The sequence below is a fragment of the Macrosteles quadrilineatus genome, unplaced genomic scaffold (genome assembly GCF_028750875.1).
Source record: "Macrosteles quadrilineatus isolate MER2022 unplaced genomic scaffold, UCM_ALF_1.0 Scaffold_3__2_contigs__length_128488019, whole genome shotgun sequence".
NCBI classification, from domain to species: Eukaryota; Metazoa; Arthropoda; class Insecta; order Hemiptera; family Cicadellidae; genus Macrosteles; species Macrosteles quadrilineatus.
The window spans coordinates 1,570,774-1,590,876 of record NW_026542596.1 but is presented as its reverse complement, the minus strand read 5'-3'; the positions used below and the strand labels follow the sequence as shown (position 1 = coordinate 1,590,876).

General features: G+C 33.5%; 1 long non-coding RNA gene across 1 annotated transcript; it reads right to left on the bottom strand.

The window, feature by feature from the left end:
- Positions 1–1,939: 1,939 nt before the first annotated feature.
- LOC128988749 (uncharacterized) lies at positions 1,940–6,848 on the bottom strand. Its single transcript, XR_008490427.1, has 2 exons — positions 6,170–6,848; positions 1,940–2,107 (listed from the first exon to the last, which is right to left on the bottom strand). It is a non-coding gene; the product is annotated as an uncharacterized LOC128988749 (long non-coding RNA).
- Between the last annotated feature and the right edge of the window lie 13,255 nt (positions 6,849–20,103).

Here is a 20,103-nt window from a genome sequence, read left to right as displayed (position 1 = left end):
TTTTTACCTGCAATTGAGACAATATTCGTGTATAGATAATTATTGTTGGAGTGATTAAAATAGTTACATACATAGTGTTCCCATCAGTAAAGGGAAGTAAAAATTATATTTTAAGCTAAAAACACTCTCGGCTTCTACCATTTTGGTTACTGATAACTATATAAAAGCTATACTTGTACTATGGTAAGTATGAAAATTTCCCTTATATCTGACACCCTCAGAATTAAAAATCAAATATTGGTTTTTAGTACAGTAACTGCCGGCGTGATTATTGTATCTTGTATAGGTTACCGGGTTCGACTCTCAGAGGCCACAAGGGTGTCACTTAAAACACGTAGTTTTTTGCAAAAAAATAATAGGAAAATATACAAACGTACATGGACAAAACACGTAAAGACAAACATTTGACCAGATATTTATAAAATTAAAAGTGCGTAGACGTATCTGGCGTAGGTCTAATGCTCTTTGAGATTTAGTCTTCCAGTCTGTAAACAACTAAATTTATAACAATAAATTATTGTTTCAGGTATTATTTTCGAACAACACAGCATTTGTTGCCAAAATGACGTTTTTATTAATTTTTGAAGCCTTATGGTGGATTAAGGTGACTTCTGATTCTTGAGATTTGTATTATAGGCCCTACCATAATTATGAAATTAAATAATGTTAAACCAAAGAGCTATGATCACTTATGTGGAATCATAACAACATTTAGATAAATTCTATGAATTTTAAAGAACATCATGTGAGTTATATTAAATATACTTTTTTTAAATGTACGTTTTTATTTCTAACTCCCCAGTACGTCAGTTAAGTATTAAATAGAATGAATATATACCTAGACCTACTGTATGCGTTCGTTGGTGGACTTTTAACTAGGCCTACCAGTTGTAATTTTTTTTTTATGTTTTTTAGACATCATTACGATAACCAGTCATTCTCTTTGCACATGTAAGATTATAATAAATTAATCAAAAACAAATTTTGAGGAATATACATACAATACCGTCAACTGAAAGTTGCATAAAAAAATATCACTTGAAGTGTCTCTCCATGCATCCCAAACTGATTTAATTTCAGAATCGTAACTCTTGAACAGTATTTTATAACCATCCTGATACCGGTAACAGAATACATTTCTCCTCTTTTTCTCGACATTTTGATTGAAGAAGCGGGAATGACAACGTCTAATGTACTTTTGACAGCCAATCCTTGTCAATTTGAGTCTCCGATGAGATGTTTGGGCGATTTATCAAAATTTACGATGGAAACACGAAGTTGAAAACTGGTATCAACATTTAATCTGACGATAAACAATTTTCTGCACTTGATTTACCATTCAACTTATTTTAGTTATTATACGGGATACATTTTGTAAATCACTACGTTTACTAAATGCTATAAGTTTTGTTTATACCAATTAATATTACCTACCTTTCATTTCAAATAATGACTTAAGATTTAAAAGTTAACAACAAATTGAGATTATACCTTGTAAAAGTCTTGGGGTGAGACTTTAAACTAAATACAATTTCCAACCCATGGTCTATCAAGTATAAAAAATCCATTTTTTAACACTTATTGTTTTAAGATTCAACACGTACAGTTCGTAGCACCAAACAAAATTCTATCGACACGATGTGCATATTACTATATAGTATTCTCTAGCAAATACAGTCAATTTAATTAAACATCCAAATTAGTAACTTGGAATTATTGGAGCGAGTACTGAGTATTTGAAAATTCTTGAACTATTTTATTAATGAAGGACAAATAATTTCACTAAAACATCAATAACACTAAAAATGTAATTTGTGATTAACTGAAACAGCGATGTATTTATTATATTGGCTTGTTGCATGGAGTATACATGTAACGTGTATACTCAATGCTTGTTGTTAAATAACCAACAAATTTGAATGAGGAATCAAGTTAACAGTTACAAAACAAAACAATGTATTTAAGACATCGTAACAAAACAATTCACAAATAAATAAGTACAAAAGTGACAGAAAGTGTGGTCTGCGTGATCGTCATCAAGTGACCAGGACAGAGTTGGACAGAGAGCGAAGACTCGGAGGGCGCTCAACGACGGAGATTCCATGAGCTGAAAATAAAATAACAGGTAAGTCAAATGTAAGAACCATAACACCATACCCAGCAATGCGTCATTGCAATGTTGTTATGTTATATAACAATTTGTAGTTTTAATCCCCCAGAGCTGAATATCCTCTAAATGTAACAACGTATGAAATGAACATGATCGTCTTGTATTGTCCAAGGTTCACACATTTTTGTCATTTTATTAAATTAGTGTAAGGTAACAGTAAAATTACTTTTTGTAATTAATTGGTTTTGTCAGTAGAAGTAAAAGTTCGTACAATATTTCATCACTAGGGCCTTTTGGCCCGAGCTCAAGTAGACACTGCTATATTTTTCCTAGTTTTGCACCATTATTTAAACAAACTATTATTTTAACAAAACTGAAATAGTTTTAATCTAAAGAAAACATCTCAACACTACTTTTAGCTTGTTTTTTATTTAATTTGCTAGTGAAAACAAGCAGCTGTTTGGTAAGTGATTCAATCGTTTCGTCTATTAAGATTGTGTTAGTGTACATGTACATTATAATATCGGTATGTCGAACTAATCACAATAATGCAACAACTAACCACAATCGATTAAACAATCGATATATACTTTCAATATGCACTTGTTTACAATCGAAATTGGCAACTGAGTTGACAATAGATTTTTACTTCCTGTAAAATGCTAATTTAGAACCGCAACGCATTTGCATTGAAAACGGCTTTTTTTGCTACAGTATGTCGAAAATGAATTTAGTAACACTAAAAAATCTGGAGACATATGTTATTTTAAGATGATTGCTAACAGGTTACAAATCTACAAAGATAACAAATTATCAACAGTGGAACTTTACAATGTATGCATTTTGATTTAACTCCAAGGAACGTAGTATAGAGGAAATTAACTTAGCAGATCTATAAGCTAGTTGCTTGCACGCATTGGTGGTAAAGGTTGAAAAGCAGCACACATCACATTGCAAGCATAGCGCCTGCAGTAGGTGGTAGACCATCCTCAACGAACATTAGCTTCTCAACGTGCGTTGTAGTGCGCCATGCGTTAGCAGCAGTTCTATTATTGCCGTGTTTGTAGTTTGTTGATTACTTAGTTCAGTTATTTTATATGAAACCAATTTGTAGTAGATTTAATTAGCAATTCTTGTATAACTATGTTTATTAACAACAGTTATATAGTGCTGTTTTGAAAGTAGTAGGGCTAACAGTTACAAAATATAGGAATTTCAAATATATCTGTGGCTCTTGGAGATTAGCCAAATGTAAACAGTCTAATAAATTGTTTGCAGAAAAAAAATTCACATCGTCCAACGCAAAGATCATCTCTCTACTCCAAATGTTTAGCACCACTGTATGGGTTGCATTGACTATGTTAATTAATACCTTTATAGTCAATTAGTAGTTGTAGGGTCGAGCTAACCATATCAGGCAAAGCTAGTGAAGCACAATCGTTCGTTCTACGGCTTATTTTCAGACATTCAAAACAAACTATTGTATCAACAGCATTGACACGTATTTTGGGTTTTAAATAGTATTTTTAGGAGTTTCCTGCTTAATATATCAGACAAAATTAGTTCTGCATTATTAGAATAATCATATCGTGTCATTGAAGTCGCAGACATACCCTCATACTATGTTATATTTGTATCCCATAAAGGAATGATTTTTACAAGATACCTCAACAAAACAGTTTTATACTCAATAGTTGATGCAATATGTTTACTCAATGACAAAAAATATGTTCCCCATTAGATCAATCTTTGAAAGACCTCTTATACCTGGTTAGGAGAGTGCATACACTGTAGTGCTTTCCTGGTTATAAAACGGTCGCCGGTTCAATTCTGAATAAAGGCAGTAGCTGTTTTATGATTTGAATTGGGCCCAGTTAGGTTTCTCACAAGGTTGGTTTACACAAATGGTTCTGGCTGAAGAAACAGCTGATCTTTAGCATATTAACAAGGCTAGCCAGTGCATCTTACCATGGACAAAAAGAATTAAATAATACACTGTCGGCGGTGCTGCGGTTACCATGGTTACCAAAGGTTCTGACGCATACCGCTGGGAGCGCCGCGCTGTGTAGTTACGTAGCGCGTATGCCGTTAACTACATGCCGCTCACGGCGTTGTGCGCCAGAACCTATGGTAACCGCAGCACGGCTGACACTCTATGATCTTACTCAATTCATCACCTAGCATTTCAGTTGAGTTTATGTTTCTAGTGTTCGCAAATGTTTCAAAATCAAGCAACCAATAATTTAGACAGCATATTTGCTGTGTGGGATATGTTTGACACTACAGTACGTAACAAATAGCAATGCCAGACATGAATACTTTGACGTTGTATAAAAACATTTAACGTTTAATCCCCAATAATGTCCTGTGACGAGGTATGTTATTAGTACAAGGAATATTCTTGCTTTAACCATAACCAAACCAGCAGTGTGAGAGATGAGGACGTAATCATGATATAAAAATACATTTCAAAGGCCTTCAAACAGACGGCTGGAAACCCCCAGAGAATTACCAAGCGATTAGGATGGGAATCATTTATGTCCGATTATAAACTGCAGCAATCATCTTATCACGTGTTCTCGCAGTAGCTAACAACAAGCATTGACTTTGGATACTTTGGTTGAATAGGCCTACAACATGCAATGACGTTAGATTAAGCATTTGCTATGCATACTGTAATCGTTTACTTTGTATAGGCTACTAGAAGTTTAGATAAGTAATGCATTTCATCTACGCACAAGCAAGTACACAAAAACAAGGCGTTTACAATATTTCAATTAATCGTTATGGAAAACGTCTACAATAATTCTCTTGGATAAAATAAGCTCACCATCGTCAAAAATAAACTTTATACCCAAAAGAAATACCTATATACCTAATGCTATTCCAAATGTAGAAACAAAACTTAGTCTTGTGGTAAAGTATGAATAGTTATACTGTATTGTTAAAATGCCTCTAGGTACCTATATTCATAAAGTCTCATGCTTTTACCTTTTCCTGATAGCCACAAGTTACACAGAATAGCTAGGTATTAAGTAGCCCAAGTAATTAGGTATTAGGTTGTAAGTGTAATTCGTTGTTAACTAATGGGCATTGTTATGGTTCTGTCATTATTTTGTTGTCAGGTTATTTATAGGTTATTATTATATTCTCGTCGATAATGATTGCTATTTTGTTATGAGATCATACTAATATTATTATAGTTGTTATTGACTTTTGTTGAAGTCATCATCATCATTAACCTGTTAAAAATTTAAATAATAACCTTATTGCATGTCACTTAAAATTATATTAGGATTCAATCAAACTTGTCACATTGGTAAGGGAAATTAGGTAGCCTAAATGTTTCGTTACGTATAGTTATTTTACGTGGTTAAAATAATGCAAATTTGTAAGACAACTTACACAGTGATATTGGATATAGTTTCTGAGTTTTATTACATAGGTACATTGAACGCATAGTTGTATGCACATTCAAGGATTGTACACATATGAAATCAATCAAAATATGAACCTATAGGCGAAAAAAAGTAATTCTGTAACTATAATGGTGATACCTAAAAGGTCGATTTTAGAATACCCTGGAAATTCTCTAATGTTTTCAACAAGTTAAACTCTGTGTTTTATTTTTAACCTATATTACCTATACAGGTCTTTTCTTCAAGTTAATTTGTTATAACCGTATGACAATAAATAATTCGATAATTATTATTTAGCCTACTTTGGGCAAGGGAAAGAAACATCTCAATGTCCTAACTAAATTCAGACTATATTTCTCAGTTTATATACCGTGCTAAAGTTAGGTTAAGATAGATTATGATAAGGCACTTAAAGTTTATTTTCACTACAGTAAATTGTATTCATTAAATAGTTTACAGGTTTCTGAGCAAATAAAAAGGGAAATAAACGTGGATTTTTCAAAACTGAGAAGAAACAGTAGTCGTGTCAACAAATTTTACACTTTCAGTTTTACTTTTACGATACACTTTAGTAAACAAATGAACTAAGCCAAACAACTACTTGACTAAGCAACTACGTAAGTATAAATCATTAGCATACCAACAATCGAGGCCTCCTTCCTAGATGACTTAGCAATTTGGTAACTCATTTTCGGCAAAACATGGGGACAACATTTCATATTAAATTTCGGCAAAACACGTTTAAATAGTTTTAAAATGTATTAACAGGATTGAAAATTTCACTAGATAACGAACGTTAGGAGCGCACTTCACTATTTAGTCTTTTTTGTCAGTCTTGTCCACTGGGCTTTCCAAAAGATTTTCTTCCTCCTCTTCTTCATCTTCTGTGTCAAAACTGTTCAATCCAGGACAACAGGATGCTGTAAAAAAACGTTGCAGAATGTCCAACCACTCACAAAACAGCTGCCACAGTCTTCCCAACATGATGAGTAAACACTGTCTGCTGTTAGGTTGGCAACGCTGCTTCCGTGATGTTGGCAACACTGTCCCGGTGACCTTGAGGAGACACGCCGTGTGATAATAGGACGATCAGCTGATTTGAAGCACTGAACAACACATTGGCCTTGCCACCACGATGGCCGCCACACGGGTTTTAAAAACCGGTACCGTTTTTCAATGTGCAGCGGGTTTTTTGTTGAGTGTCCTTTTCCGGCTTTTTTGTGGCGAGAAACAATATCTGTCAGGATTGCGTAAGATTTTAAATCACTAATTAAATTCAGAATAGCTTACCGATAGCCTAACTAATATACCGTTGCACTAGATGTTTAAGTTGGTAAAAATAAAAACAATAATTAAGTAAATAAAAACATGTAGATTTAAAAACATGTGTTAAAATATTGACAAGCTGTTTTATTGCAGAAAGTAAACGGAAAAAAATTTTGTGAACGCAATCAAAAAATGTTTTGATTAAAATATTTTCAAACTACTTTGGGAAGGAAACCTTTGTGGTGGTAATAGTGTGTTAATGGTAAGTATACTAAAAGTGAAAAATACGGGTTGATAATGGCTGTTTTGTCTAAGAATTTGCAGTTTTGAAGTTTATAAGTAAAGTTGCGACAAAGATGCAAATGATCTTGAGCCACGCTAATACAGATTTTTGTCAAATAGGAGGGAGAAAAATAACTTAAAAGAGCCTCATTTTCCGCACCATATTCTTACAATTAACATATATTCTCAAAAATTAATTTTGTTTATAAACACACTCGTTATATATCCTTCTGAGTTCCTTTTAAATTTGTTTTATCATCTGTTCATTGAATGTAGACTGATTATACTTTTGAATCACTATTCTTTGATTCAACTACTGTAGTTTACAGTGTTCACACGCACCAGGTTGTCGTGAGGGAAGAGCGATAATGGACAAACAATTGGGATGACGTGAATGGAGTGTGAAAAAGAAGGGTTAAAATAGGGGATTTAGAATATGTAGTAGTATGACTGGGACGGGTGGCGTCGTCCTGTAATCCAGCTACTAAGAGGTCACGAATTGTGGATATTTGTAGGCATGCACTGTGGATGCGATACTCCCTGGTGTGGATTAACGTCCGCACGAGTGGGTATTACGACTATCCGCAGTGCTATCCTGATAATTAGACCAATTCTTATATACCAAGGAAAAATGTGGTTCAGATTCCACTATAAGCTGTAGGTCCCTTAGTTGTCATTAGCTGTATGGGCTATTAATTAACAGCTTTGTCTAAGGAATATGTCAGCCTTAGTCACTAACAAGACTACAAGATCGCGCCACTCATTCTACACTCATCTCCATTCATACTTGGCTTAACAAACCTACTTTGTATGGTCGCCATTTGATTGAAAAGTTTAAAGTATTAAGTATTAAAGCTTATGAATTTCAAATATTGACGAAAAGAAAATCGCAGGAAGTGCATTTGGTATGTATAGTACTAGATGACAACCAAAAATGTATCATGACACAAACAAAATTGTGGTTTTTACACAATTTTCCAAGGAAAGTAGCAATTCCCTACTCTTACATAGTAAATAAATGTTTGATTTTTTTTATTGAGAGTAATTTGCAAACATTTAATCTAATGAAAAATCATTGCTACTCAACAGTTATTTAGGTTCGAATATCAATTTTGACAGTCTATCGGAGAACCAATAAGAGTTGTCAAGCTAAAAAGCATTACACTCCTATGAAAGAAGCAAACTGATACTAATCGAGTTGGCTCACTGTTTAAACGTACATCATTTTAAGAACCAATTTAAAACTTTTCCTGTTATTCTTTTACCTTACAAAAGCGTCTGTGTTTATCTGATTTTAAGTAAATTGCACCATTAATGCAATACATTACTACTTTCTAGGTAAAATAAAAAATGTTTTGCACCACTTTTGAAATTTGTTTTAGGAAATCTCTCATCATACAAAATAGATTATTCGGCGTCTTTTTTGTAGTCCTAGGCTTAGTATTTACACTTTTGTGAAACAGTTAGTTTGGTGATTAGTATTTTATTCTTTCTCCTAATATCTTTACATTAGTATTGTGAAAATTCACTTCACTCAGCATTAAACAAGAAATTAAGTTTAATGCTCTGCTCTATAGATGATTATGAATTAAACAATGAGACTAATATATTGTATTATTCAAAATACTACTATAATACCTCACAAAAATAATACTTTCTATGCCAATCGCAAACCATTCTGTTAGCTTCATTTATAACTTTTAGAAACCGTAAGCAATAACGATAACATCATCTTTAAAACCGTTTCACAGATTAAGCTATCAACAATAATCCCTTAGAAATAAGCGCATCTATATATAATAATAATAAAAAAAAACTATAACCCATGTAGGTATATTCAGAAAATGTTTAACATTTATTTACTAAAGGGTGTCCCAGTAAGAACGCCGGATTTGAGGAGCGTCTTATCCTTATCTGTATTTCAATAGAAATTCCCAAATTATCAGCGATGTTATCAGTATTAGGTCCCATTTGTAGTCATGAATCGCTACACGACGGATCAACGCTTGGTCATAGATAAAGTGCACTACAAGTACGGAAGCTGCGCGCTATTTACGGCCGGGACAGTGCACCAAATGATCCATCTGTCCGAAGATTGATTTCTAAGTTCGAATAAATTGGCTCAGTTCCATTCTGGGGATATTTAAAGTCGCTTGTTTTCGCCAATAATCCTCAACCAATCCAAGACTTGAAGGAGGAAATGATTCGTGCCATTAATGGAATTCAACAGGAAGTGTGTGAAAAAGTGATGGAAAACTTTGTCAAGAGATGTCGGGCCTGTCAGTATTCAGCAGGTTGGCACTTACAAGACATAATACTCAATTACTAATCGGAGATACTATGCTTTAAGATTCATGTTTTATATTGTAAATTTAGCATGAAAATATATGGTTTGTTAACATTTCAAATCCGGCGTTCTTATTGGGACACCCTTTACATACAAATATCAATGCTACATAACAATATCACCTCGCACCCAAAATCAGAGTCTCAGAAGCCTGAAATGTTGCAATAGCGTCCCGTGTCCTATCTTTCCTATTCCATTCCCATATTATAACTATCGATATTGTCGGTCTAAAAATAGTTTAAGCTATTTCAGCTTGGCTTTTTTTTAGTTTTAATTTGTTGCAGCTAGTCCATATAAATGGGATAGTACCATTTACCAATACACCCAAGAAAAGTAACTTTGTACTGTACTTACACTCAGAAGCACAAAATATCCTATTATAAATTAATTTATTTAATGTTGTACTCTAATTATTGTATATTGTGTAGGTATTTTCGTTACTTCATTATCTAAAGCCAATGGCACAATTTGAATTACTACTTAGAGAGGGTCTTGAACACTAAAAAAACAACAACAAAAACAATGCACCAAGACACCAGAATAGCCAAGTTAGAATAGTACTAGAATACCAGAATAGCAGTTTGTTGTAATAATTTGTATCTTGTTGTGGAGTGGAGCTGGAGGGTTGAGTTGAGGCTTGGAGTTGTTTTAGCTGATTTGTATACCCCTTACAATTTTGAAAGTCCATCTTTAAAATTCAGAAACAAATCATTAAACGAAGTGTTGTGATTTACATGATGATTGGTAAGTGACAAGTTCAGGTAATCACCAATAAATAGAATTCACAAATAAAAGTTGTGGTTTAAAAGTACTCCTCCTACCACTTAAGATCAATTACAATTTATAATATTATAGAGCTCGGTGGCAAGTTAAATAATTACTCAGAGTCAACAAACGAGTTCTCAAGTCTCCTCTTCGCTTAAGCTACTTAATCTTTGTTTCTAATTTAGAAGTTTTTATAACCCTCTCACTTTGTTGTTTCCGCCGGGTCTTAATCAATTGTCTAAATCGAGTTGTAAACAGTTTTATCTTCACCAAACTCAACTAATAAATATTACAGAGATTGGAAAAGTTTTCTCGGGTCTTTTTTGAATGGGGGTTGTTCACTATTCAACCTCGCTCGCAGTAGCCTGTGTATTCATTGCATTCTTTTCACAGTTGCTTCTCAGGGGCGTTTAGCTGATAAGAATATGTAGTTATATTTTTCCCAAGGAACCTCTTTGAACATTGGACATTTTAGTGAATTTCCCTTCGGGAAGTATGAAGTAGCTATTACCGTAGGTGGCACGGTAAGACCTAGGGACGGGACCTAACTCTCATTTTGATGTCCCCAGAGGCCAAAATCACCATTCGTTCAAATTGTTATGTATATTTATATATATACGTCCGTGAACGCGATAACTTGAGTAGTTTTTGTCCAATGATGATGGAATTTGTTTTGAAGGTGTAAGGCGGAATGAGTTCGCGTACCAGCATGATCGGACCTTGGGAACAGGGTTTTACGGGGGCTTTTATGGGGTAAAAAATGGGTTTTCTCATTTTTGACCCTCAAAACACGAAATTTCCCAATTTCTCTCTAGATCTTTTTAAAGACCTTAAAAAACCAAATAATTCAGTATATCAAAGTGTTTTTGTATGGTTATTGGTAACGAAGAAACTTCAAAAAAATTTAAATTCAAAATTCCCATGTTATTCTTATGGAGAATATTGTGAAATGATGTACAGTAGTTTGCTTGTTTATTGATATTTTGGATCAAGCTTGGCCAATTTATTTATTTTATACTAAGCTATTAATAGCTATTAAGCTATTATTTTACCAAAAAAACTCGCTTTATAAGTTTCCTTGTAGCAGCAAACCTAGGTGCTCGTTAAACCTAATCTTATTTAGATAGATTTCATTGAAAAATCAATTTAGACAAATAGAAATTCGCTTAGACGGCATGTTTGCTGCGGCCGGGGTATTTTCAAATTGTATTTTATAACAACGTGGGCAGAGTGTGTTTACAGGATAAAGCCATGCTAACTCTTATTTCATTTAAAAAATGAAAACCTTTTGTAGACAATTAATTAGTACTAGAGGTCGTCTAGTGGTCAACAACTCGTCCAAAAATGTGTAATGTACAGACTTCTTTATTTTTGCCTTACACTGAAATAAACCATGTGATTGGAATTTCTTCCATTTGGTTTGATTTTCTGTTTATATTTCGTTGTTATTTCGTCACCAGCATGGCAACCTAATAAAGGCCATATTAGTTTTGTTTTACATTTTAAAATTAATTTTTTGCGCTTATTTTTGAGCCTATTTTAATTTATAAAGGTAATCTGCACATCTACAGGAAAATATCTTTTTAGCATTATGCATAGATTTGCCCTGGAATGTACACGAGCTGAGAAAAAAGGTTTTAAAGAAAATGCTTGCCTCTTAATATATAGATAGGATTTCCATAAAAAATGTATACTTCTAAATTATAGTAGGTTTAATTTCTCTGGCAGAGCAGCTGAGCATTTTCTAATGAGAAATATTTACTTTAGTGGAATCTGGTTTTAACAACGAGGATGTGTTTTTTTTACGCTTTGGCCCATTTGTTCAAATAGTAACAGTAAGAACATTCGCCCTACCTCAGATACTTAACTCGAGAGCTTGCCTCTGATCTATGGATTGTGTCAATTGTTTCCGTTTCACAGAACAGTAGAACCTCTTTAATCCGAACTAATTGGGACCAGGGGTAGTTCTGACTATTGAATAGTTCGGATTACAGAACATATTGTTGTTTTTACATGACAATAGCTTAAATGTGGCTAAAATATATCGTAATTGTTACAGGAAAAGTGAAAAATTCTGTATAAAGTTAAATACAGACTGTATTTAATACAGTAGTAAACATAGTGAATAAACAGTACTGTACATTACAATAGAAACAATTACGGTGCGTATATTAATAAATTCAGTATACAATAAAGAACTAATCTACTGCGTATAGAGTACAGCAATTAGGCGTTCGGACTACGGGGGTTCGGAGGGGTTCTACCACGATTACTAGAAAAATACCCGGTATGGATCATAAACATAAACAAAATGACGTTGTTGGTCCGAATCCTATACTAATAGCATTGAACATATGTTTTAGCAGTTCCATTTAACCAATGTTAAATAATGTTTATTTTCGGGCCAAAAACGTCATTTGTTGATGTTTATGATCCATACCGGTATTTTTGTAGTAATCGTGGGTTCTACTGTACTTGATTTGTTGCTTCATCGTGTTGAACATATAAATAAAACTACTGTAATCAGCTGTTTAAGAACAAACTTTTAACTCTGTGTCAGCTGATGAATATGAAAAATATGGACAAATATTGTAAAAGTTCAAAGCATAACTCTATGCACGTGTCTTAGTTGTTGCATTAATTGACTTTTGATACTGAATTAGATATCCCACCAACATGGACCTACTGGACCCAGCGAGCAAAAGCAAAGTCATTTAGACACGGTTGAAACTACGAAAGCAAAGTGAATGATCCCTCGGGCACTCAGAATGTAACGTTTCCTTAGTCAGATTTTGCATAATGTCCCATTCTTAAATCACCCGATTCTATGTACCGATTTTTTATTTCAAATAAACCCTAATGTGTTCAGATTTATTAAATCACTTTTTGATAACAATTTGTAGAAATTAGAAAACAGGTTTTCCACATACTGCAGTGAATACGGCTGTTTTTAAAACATGCGTTGCCGGCCCAAAGTAGTAATTTTAGTCCCATTGTAAAAAGGTGTTCAGACAAATTTATGACTTGTAGCATTGACTAAGGAAACAAAAGGAGGGTCTTTGTTTCCCTTGTCTGTGCTTGTAGACTCCGATTGTTAGTACCAAAAGTAAGTAAATATAGACTTTAGATCATTGTTGTCCAATAAATTGTAATTTGTTACTTTTAATGGGACAAATTCAAGATGAAGGACGGTTTAGGTCGTTCGTCTTTTATGTGCCATCTACAAATCCTATGACGCTAGACTCTATCCCGAACCTTTTTACACACACTGCAGATGAGCCTAGCTAGAAGATCGAGGCATTATCACATAGCTGAATCCGTTGGTGATAACGGGATTTCAACCCTGGATCTCATGGACAGAATATAGCCACTCCACCGATACACCAGGTCACCCCCACCATTTAGAACAATGGATTAACATTTATAGTATATCATCATTTAGTTTTTTTTTTGCAGTCAAAACATTTCTTGTGATTATTCGAGGTTTGGAAATGGAATGCATTTAATTATTCTACAGCATTCAAATTTTTTCGTCAACTGAGCTCAAGTTTGAACTTTTGAAGTTGTATACTTTTCTAATAGTCACTTACTGTTTTTTATGTTGGAGTGTCAACTGTCAAGGCCAGGCCACTCTACACTTGCCCGTCCCGTCGGGTTTCTGCCCCGGCGGGCAGCTGATGTTGAGGTGCCCCGTGTACTCTGGCACGTCAATGATCTGAGGCCTGGGCGACACGGAGTCTGTCCTACCCAGAGGCAGGTTGAAGAAGTGGCTCTTGTTCTGGTGTCCTATCACATTCAGCACGTACCCGTGTCCTGGAGTAGACAGCACTAGGAGAACTACTAGGAGTGTTCTGCAGCAAGTCTTGGCCATTCTCACCTTAAAATATGGTCAAGAATTATCATAAGACAATGTTTATAGGTTTGATATATTGAACTAGGCCTATCTGATAATTATGAGACAACCAAAAACAATCGAATTGTATACAAAATATTTTCTTTGTAATCCAAAAGATATACCGTATGTGCGTAAATTATCATTTAATTTGTTTATTTAATCCGGTTAAATCCGTTATAATGGCATGATATTCATTAATCCATAATGAATTAATGTAACTAATAAAAAAAAGTGTTTTGAATTTATAATACAATACAGTTAAAGAATTCTGACAATAAATATTGGTTTACAATAAATGTGTACGTGCAATAAGGTAAATTCAATCATTCCTAACAACACACTTGACTAACCTATCCACTAAATTCCAGATTACTAGGTTTAAACACTATAAACCCGAATCGAAGTCAAGGATAACTTAAATACCTGATGAAACCACTGCAGTTTTATCCTCAGAGTCGACACAAATGCACAATAATTATTGGAACATTACCCGAGTACACTAAGCGCACGTTAACGCTGAGGCTTGGAGTTCTGACTAAGATAAACAGAAGGGAGTAGAGAGATGCCCATTACCAGGTAAATAAAGCCGAGCACCACTGAGTCATTGTTTAGCGAGCAAGCAATCCCCGCCTTTAGACTTACACGTCATCAGGTGTGAAAGAGGATCCGGAAATGGTGAGGATCTTCACTCTCTCATTCCAGGAATGAGAAGTATATTCTATACGTCAGGGAAGTATATTATTTATATTAATTACAATTTGAGATGGGTTTATTTCATTGATCCACTGAAGTATAAATGTGTTGTTAAGTGTTCCTAGCGGTCAAAGTTGTAATTTGTAGGACATTGTTTTATTATCTAAAGGTTATTTTTCATAAATGTACTAGCAGTTACCCATCGTAACTGTTGCTTAGGCGTTGCTGCGCTTAACAACTATTATTTTAAATGGTAATTTGTTCTTTACGATGAATAATAAAAGTGTATACCAAAAATAAAAATAGAATATTTTACTTAATTGCCAGTGGATAAACAATGTTCTTGGTTTTTTCATTAGGTGTATTTCGGCACCACGTGAGCACGCAACATACAGCTGTCCATTTGAAAAGCGTGCATTTTCTAAATTTAAACCGACGATAGTCAGGGATTGCCCTAGTGCCTTATAATGGTGATTGCAAAAGCAAGATACAAAGGAAATTGTACTTGCTTAAATTCAGAGGGTAATTCGGATGAAATCATCAGTATTCTTGGGATTAAGACTATTTCTCCTTTAAACTTACCACTGATAATTTTTGCTTCAATCAATTTTGGTGTCATTTTTTATCGTCAGTCTGGTAACGTTGCACGGCTTCGGTGGATTTAAGTTTCGCATTAGTATTGTTAGAGTGCCTTCTTTTAATGACAGTAATGTGGTGGGTTGATGACAAATTGAGAGGCATTTGATATCTGAGTTAGCACGCACGATTATTCTTCACTTAATAATTTATGTTAGATTGTGTGGGTATACAGCAAAAGATAAATATATTAAGGCATTGCCATCCCTTTTATTGTTTATAATACTTTGATAAAGTGTTTTATGTTTACATATTTCACAGTGGAGAATTTAAACGTTGTTGAGTGCCCAGGTGTGCTGCGATTGGAGTTTAATATACAGTATTTGGACTTATTCAAAAGTAAAATAGTTTTCTGTGCTGCACTCTGTGGAAACATTGTGGCACTATTTCAAATCATGACTAATACAGAATATTGCGATTATTCAAATCTACAAAACAGTTGGTGAAAGTAAACACCTGCTTTTAAATTATATTTATTTGTAAACATTGTAGTTTAAAAAGACAGACATTGGCCCACCTAAAACCCTCTGGGGCGGAGCCCTTTTGACGGATCTGCACCAAACTTTACACAAACCACAAACCATCCTTGAAAGATGCCTAATAATGCCTGAAAGTTGCATTACAATCTGTCGAGCACGTGTATACACACATACACACACATACATACATAGTTCCTCTTTTATAGATATAGATGTTATCTGTAGGATTATTGAAAAAAATTTTGTCCAAATGTTTACATTGTATTCTCATAATTTCGATAACTGTGTTTATGGTGTTCGTAAATCTGCCCTTCAGCTGTCCTTTATCATTGGGCATTAAAAAACCTGGCTTATCAACATATGTTCTTCACCAGTAACTAAGCTATAAAATGGGTTTCACACTTCCCTAAGCTCATCGTTCACGCTTATTTCGCTTAAAATAATCCCCATTGCGTCCCCATCTCAATCATCAATTATTGAGATGGGGACGCCACCTAGGTGCGTATTTTACCCAAATATGAGTGAAGGATGAGTGGGAAATGGAGTGATATATTTGTAGCCTTTTTACTGACTTAATAAGATCATTGGTAATAATAAGAGTCTATACTTAAGTAGTTTGAATGACTTTTGGATTTTTTGTTCCTTGTTTTCACTGCCATACAGTTAGTCAAAACCATAAATATTTGGTTTAACTTAGATGCTGTTACAATCATAAGCTTGCTCTTTTATTAATCTTGTTTACTTCAGTATATAAAAAGGAAAGTGTTTATTGATCTCTTAATAAAAGTCATTGCAGATCCAAAAACTTCAAAAAATTAGTTTTTTACTAATCATGATCAAAGATTTCCGCAAACATCCCTCAATGAATATTGCACAATGTCGATATTTCGATTAATATTCCAACATCTCATAAATAAAATAAACCTAACTTAATGCACATTTTACATTTCACTAAAATAGAATTTTAAAATCAATTTTGTTTTTGGAAAGTAATAATAGTATATTTCTTTAGGCATACTAGGGCCTAAAGTGACTCTTTTTGACCAGAGGTCAAGTTTTACGATTGAGGCGAAACCGATTGAGGTCGGAAAATGAGCGAGGGTTAAAAAGTCACTTTTTGCCCGTGTGGTGAACTATATTTTCGTCATATTGCACCATTATTTTAACAAACTATGTTACAAAACGTAATTTAGGGTAACCTCTCAAAACCTTTTCTAACTTGTTTTTAATTTAATTTGCTAATGGATACAAGCAGCTGTTTAGTAAGTAATTTAATCGTTTCGTCTATTACGATTGTGTTACAGTATATTATACCATCGATATGTCAAGCAATCGACAACAATAGGCAAAAATCTTACCTAATAAATCAATCGATAAATAATTTCAATCGATACGATTGCCACAATCGAAATTTACTACTGTTAACAGTAGCAGATTTTTACCCCCTAGAGACTAAAAATTTAGTAAAAATGCTACTTTAGATCCGCAACGCATGCATTAAAAATGGCTGTTTTTGCTGTAGTATGACGAAAAATATTCAATTTATCAAGCATTATTTTTAGAATTAGGACATGGCACAGGCTCAAAACTAAAATTTTACCTCCCGAAAAATATGAATGTAAAATTTAATTCTAATTTTGATTGATTCTTGAGTGGGTCAGTTCTAAAATTAAACTGATCTGTAAAACTTAACCTAACACCTACCTTTAGTAGAGATGCAGGCTCGTGTGGGATCGGAGGTGTAATGAGCTGATAAGATTGATAACAGGTTGAGCAACAATTCGCTGATAACAGCTGGGTTTGTCACTCATATGGTATGTCATCAACCACCATGGTAAAGATGTAGTCTGTGGAATGTCAGCTGTTCTATTCGTAACTCATTACAATGGTCTTCACGGTCACTAAATAGTGGAAGAAGCTTAATCAGTTATTGTCAAACCTAAACACTGATTTGACAAGTGTTTCATCTGATTATGTTTTGAGTTCACAGTAAACTGATTTTTTCCTTTTTATTTCAGAGTATATTTTACAATGTGTACTATACTCTAGAATAATATTACTTTATTGTTTTTGTAGTGTACGCCACAGTTTACCTTTTTTATCATTGTTTCAAGTCAAACTAGTTTAAAATTGATCAAATATGAACCTCTTAGAAAGCAACGAAACTCTATCTACATAAAGCGGACAGAAATGTACTTTATTTTGCTAATCCATAAGAATGCAAAAATTGTGATGGTATGTTTGATACCTCCAACTAGAACAATATTTTCAAAGTTGATACTGAGATTGTGCATTATTATCGTACTGAGAATGCATTGATGGATTGATGATAAAAGGAATCTTACCAAAAATTTCAGTGTTGAAGCTTTATCCTTATTCGTAAGGCTGTACGTTGATTTAATAAAAAAATATATTGGCGATGGTTAAAAACAAACTGCATAACCTTAAATGTTTTTGCAGAAAAAAATACGTAATTGTCAACTAGTAGTGTTATTAGCCTATGAGTTTTAACTATAAATATGAAATTTACACTTTGTCATTTACAATTTAACGCGAGTTGCGTACACTAGGCCTACTTTACCTACGACCGTTTTTTAATTACTGTCAATCTGGATTTAATTACTAACAATCACTACTGATAACTTTTTAGAGAGGTTATGTTTTCGTGTATTAGTGATGCAACGACTTGTTGTATAATCAGCTGATTTCCTGTAATTACGTGTTTGTTAAACTTCGTTAAATATTACATTGCTAGCAGCATTCTTACCTGACATTTTTAAATCGGGTAATCTGCAACTTCCACCAACTTAATTAAGAATACGCGAGTATCAACATGAACAAGTCGGATCAACAATTAAATTGGTCAACTGATCAGCTGATCAGCTGATTAGTTGACGTTCGAAGCATTACAATTTTAATTCTTTTCTCTCAATACTTGAACCTCATTGGTCCGTTACCCGTGTTGATATGACAAAAATTATGCTGATATGAAAGTAAACAGCAGTTAAGTGAAACTTTTCAATTCTAAGAACTGAACTGAAATGGCTACTTTAAAAAACGGTCGTAGGTAAACAATCTTTCTTTATATCTACAGCCAGTCCCAAATCGTTGATTTTTGTTTCTTCTCTTGCCTTATATTCTTTCCTCTCTTTCATTTTAAGTTTTTTATTTTATTTTATTTTAGTACACAGGATAATAGTTTAAATCCTTACGAACTTGTTTTACAGATGGATGTCCCTAAAAATTACACTTACCAATGTTAAAAGGTAAAAGAAACGTCTGATTTTTGCTACACTATTGTGAAATTAACTGTTTTCGTGACATGTTAATGTTTATCACCTGTGAAAATTCATCATTACATTGTTGACTACAGAAAAATAATGTTAACTATCTGTTTTGGATTTTGCCACAGGTAAAAATATTTGTTATTAATTTGGCAACCGTTTCAATTTTCAACAACCAAAACTGTACAACCACAGTAAATATTACTTTAAAGTGAAGGCATAACCTAATAAATGCTATGAGTTGTGTAATGTTTCTAACTGTAATAAAGTAATATTCAATGTATGTTTAGTTGAGATAATAATTAGTCTTTATATTCTAGCGTTAAGTATCGTTCAAAACACGAGTGAAAGTGTCTCTCTAAACATATTCTCGACCAAAAGTGCTCGTTAAATCTCGCACCTAAACAATGATCTCGAATATGTGAATATGACTCACTTCTACTCTTGTTAGAAAATATAATATTTTAAAATCATGTGCACGCGTTATTACAGGTGATGTGTAATTATGTTGGCAATGTTATTTTAGATTCATAAATACTTAATTAGGTCTTGTGAGTGTTATAAATTACAACGTTTAGAAACATAATCCATCTATATGGTCTGTTTTGAATAGGTTTGTCTTAAAAAAATTATAAAAACTGTATTATAAGAAAGACGAAGGACTATAGGAGAAATTCTGCTAAAGAGAACTGTTTTAGGGCCACTTCGTACAATTGGAAGACTTTAATTTGTATTACTTATTGCAAATTGATAATGGTCAGCTGCAACACTTCTACGGAAAGTAAAGAAAAATGTCTAATAACACTTAAAATAGTTTTAGTTTTATTGGACGTATATTTATTAACTTTTGGTAAATTGTAAAACACGTACAATGGTGATCAATATATTATTTTTTACTTCTAATAGAGCGATAAATTCCAAAGCTAT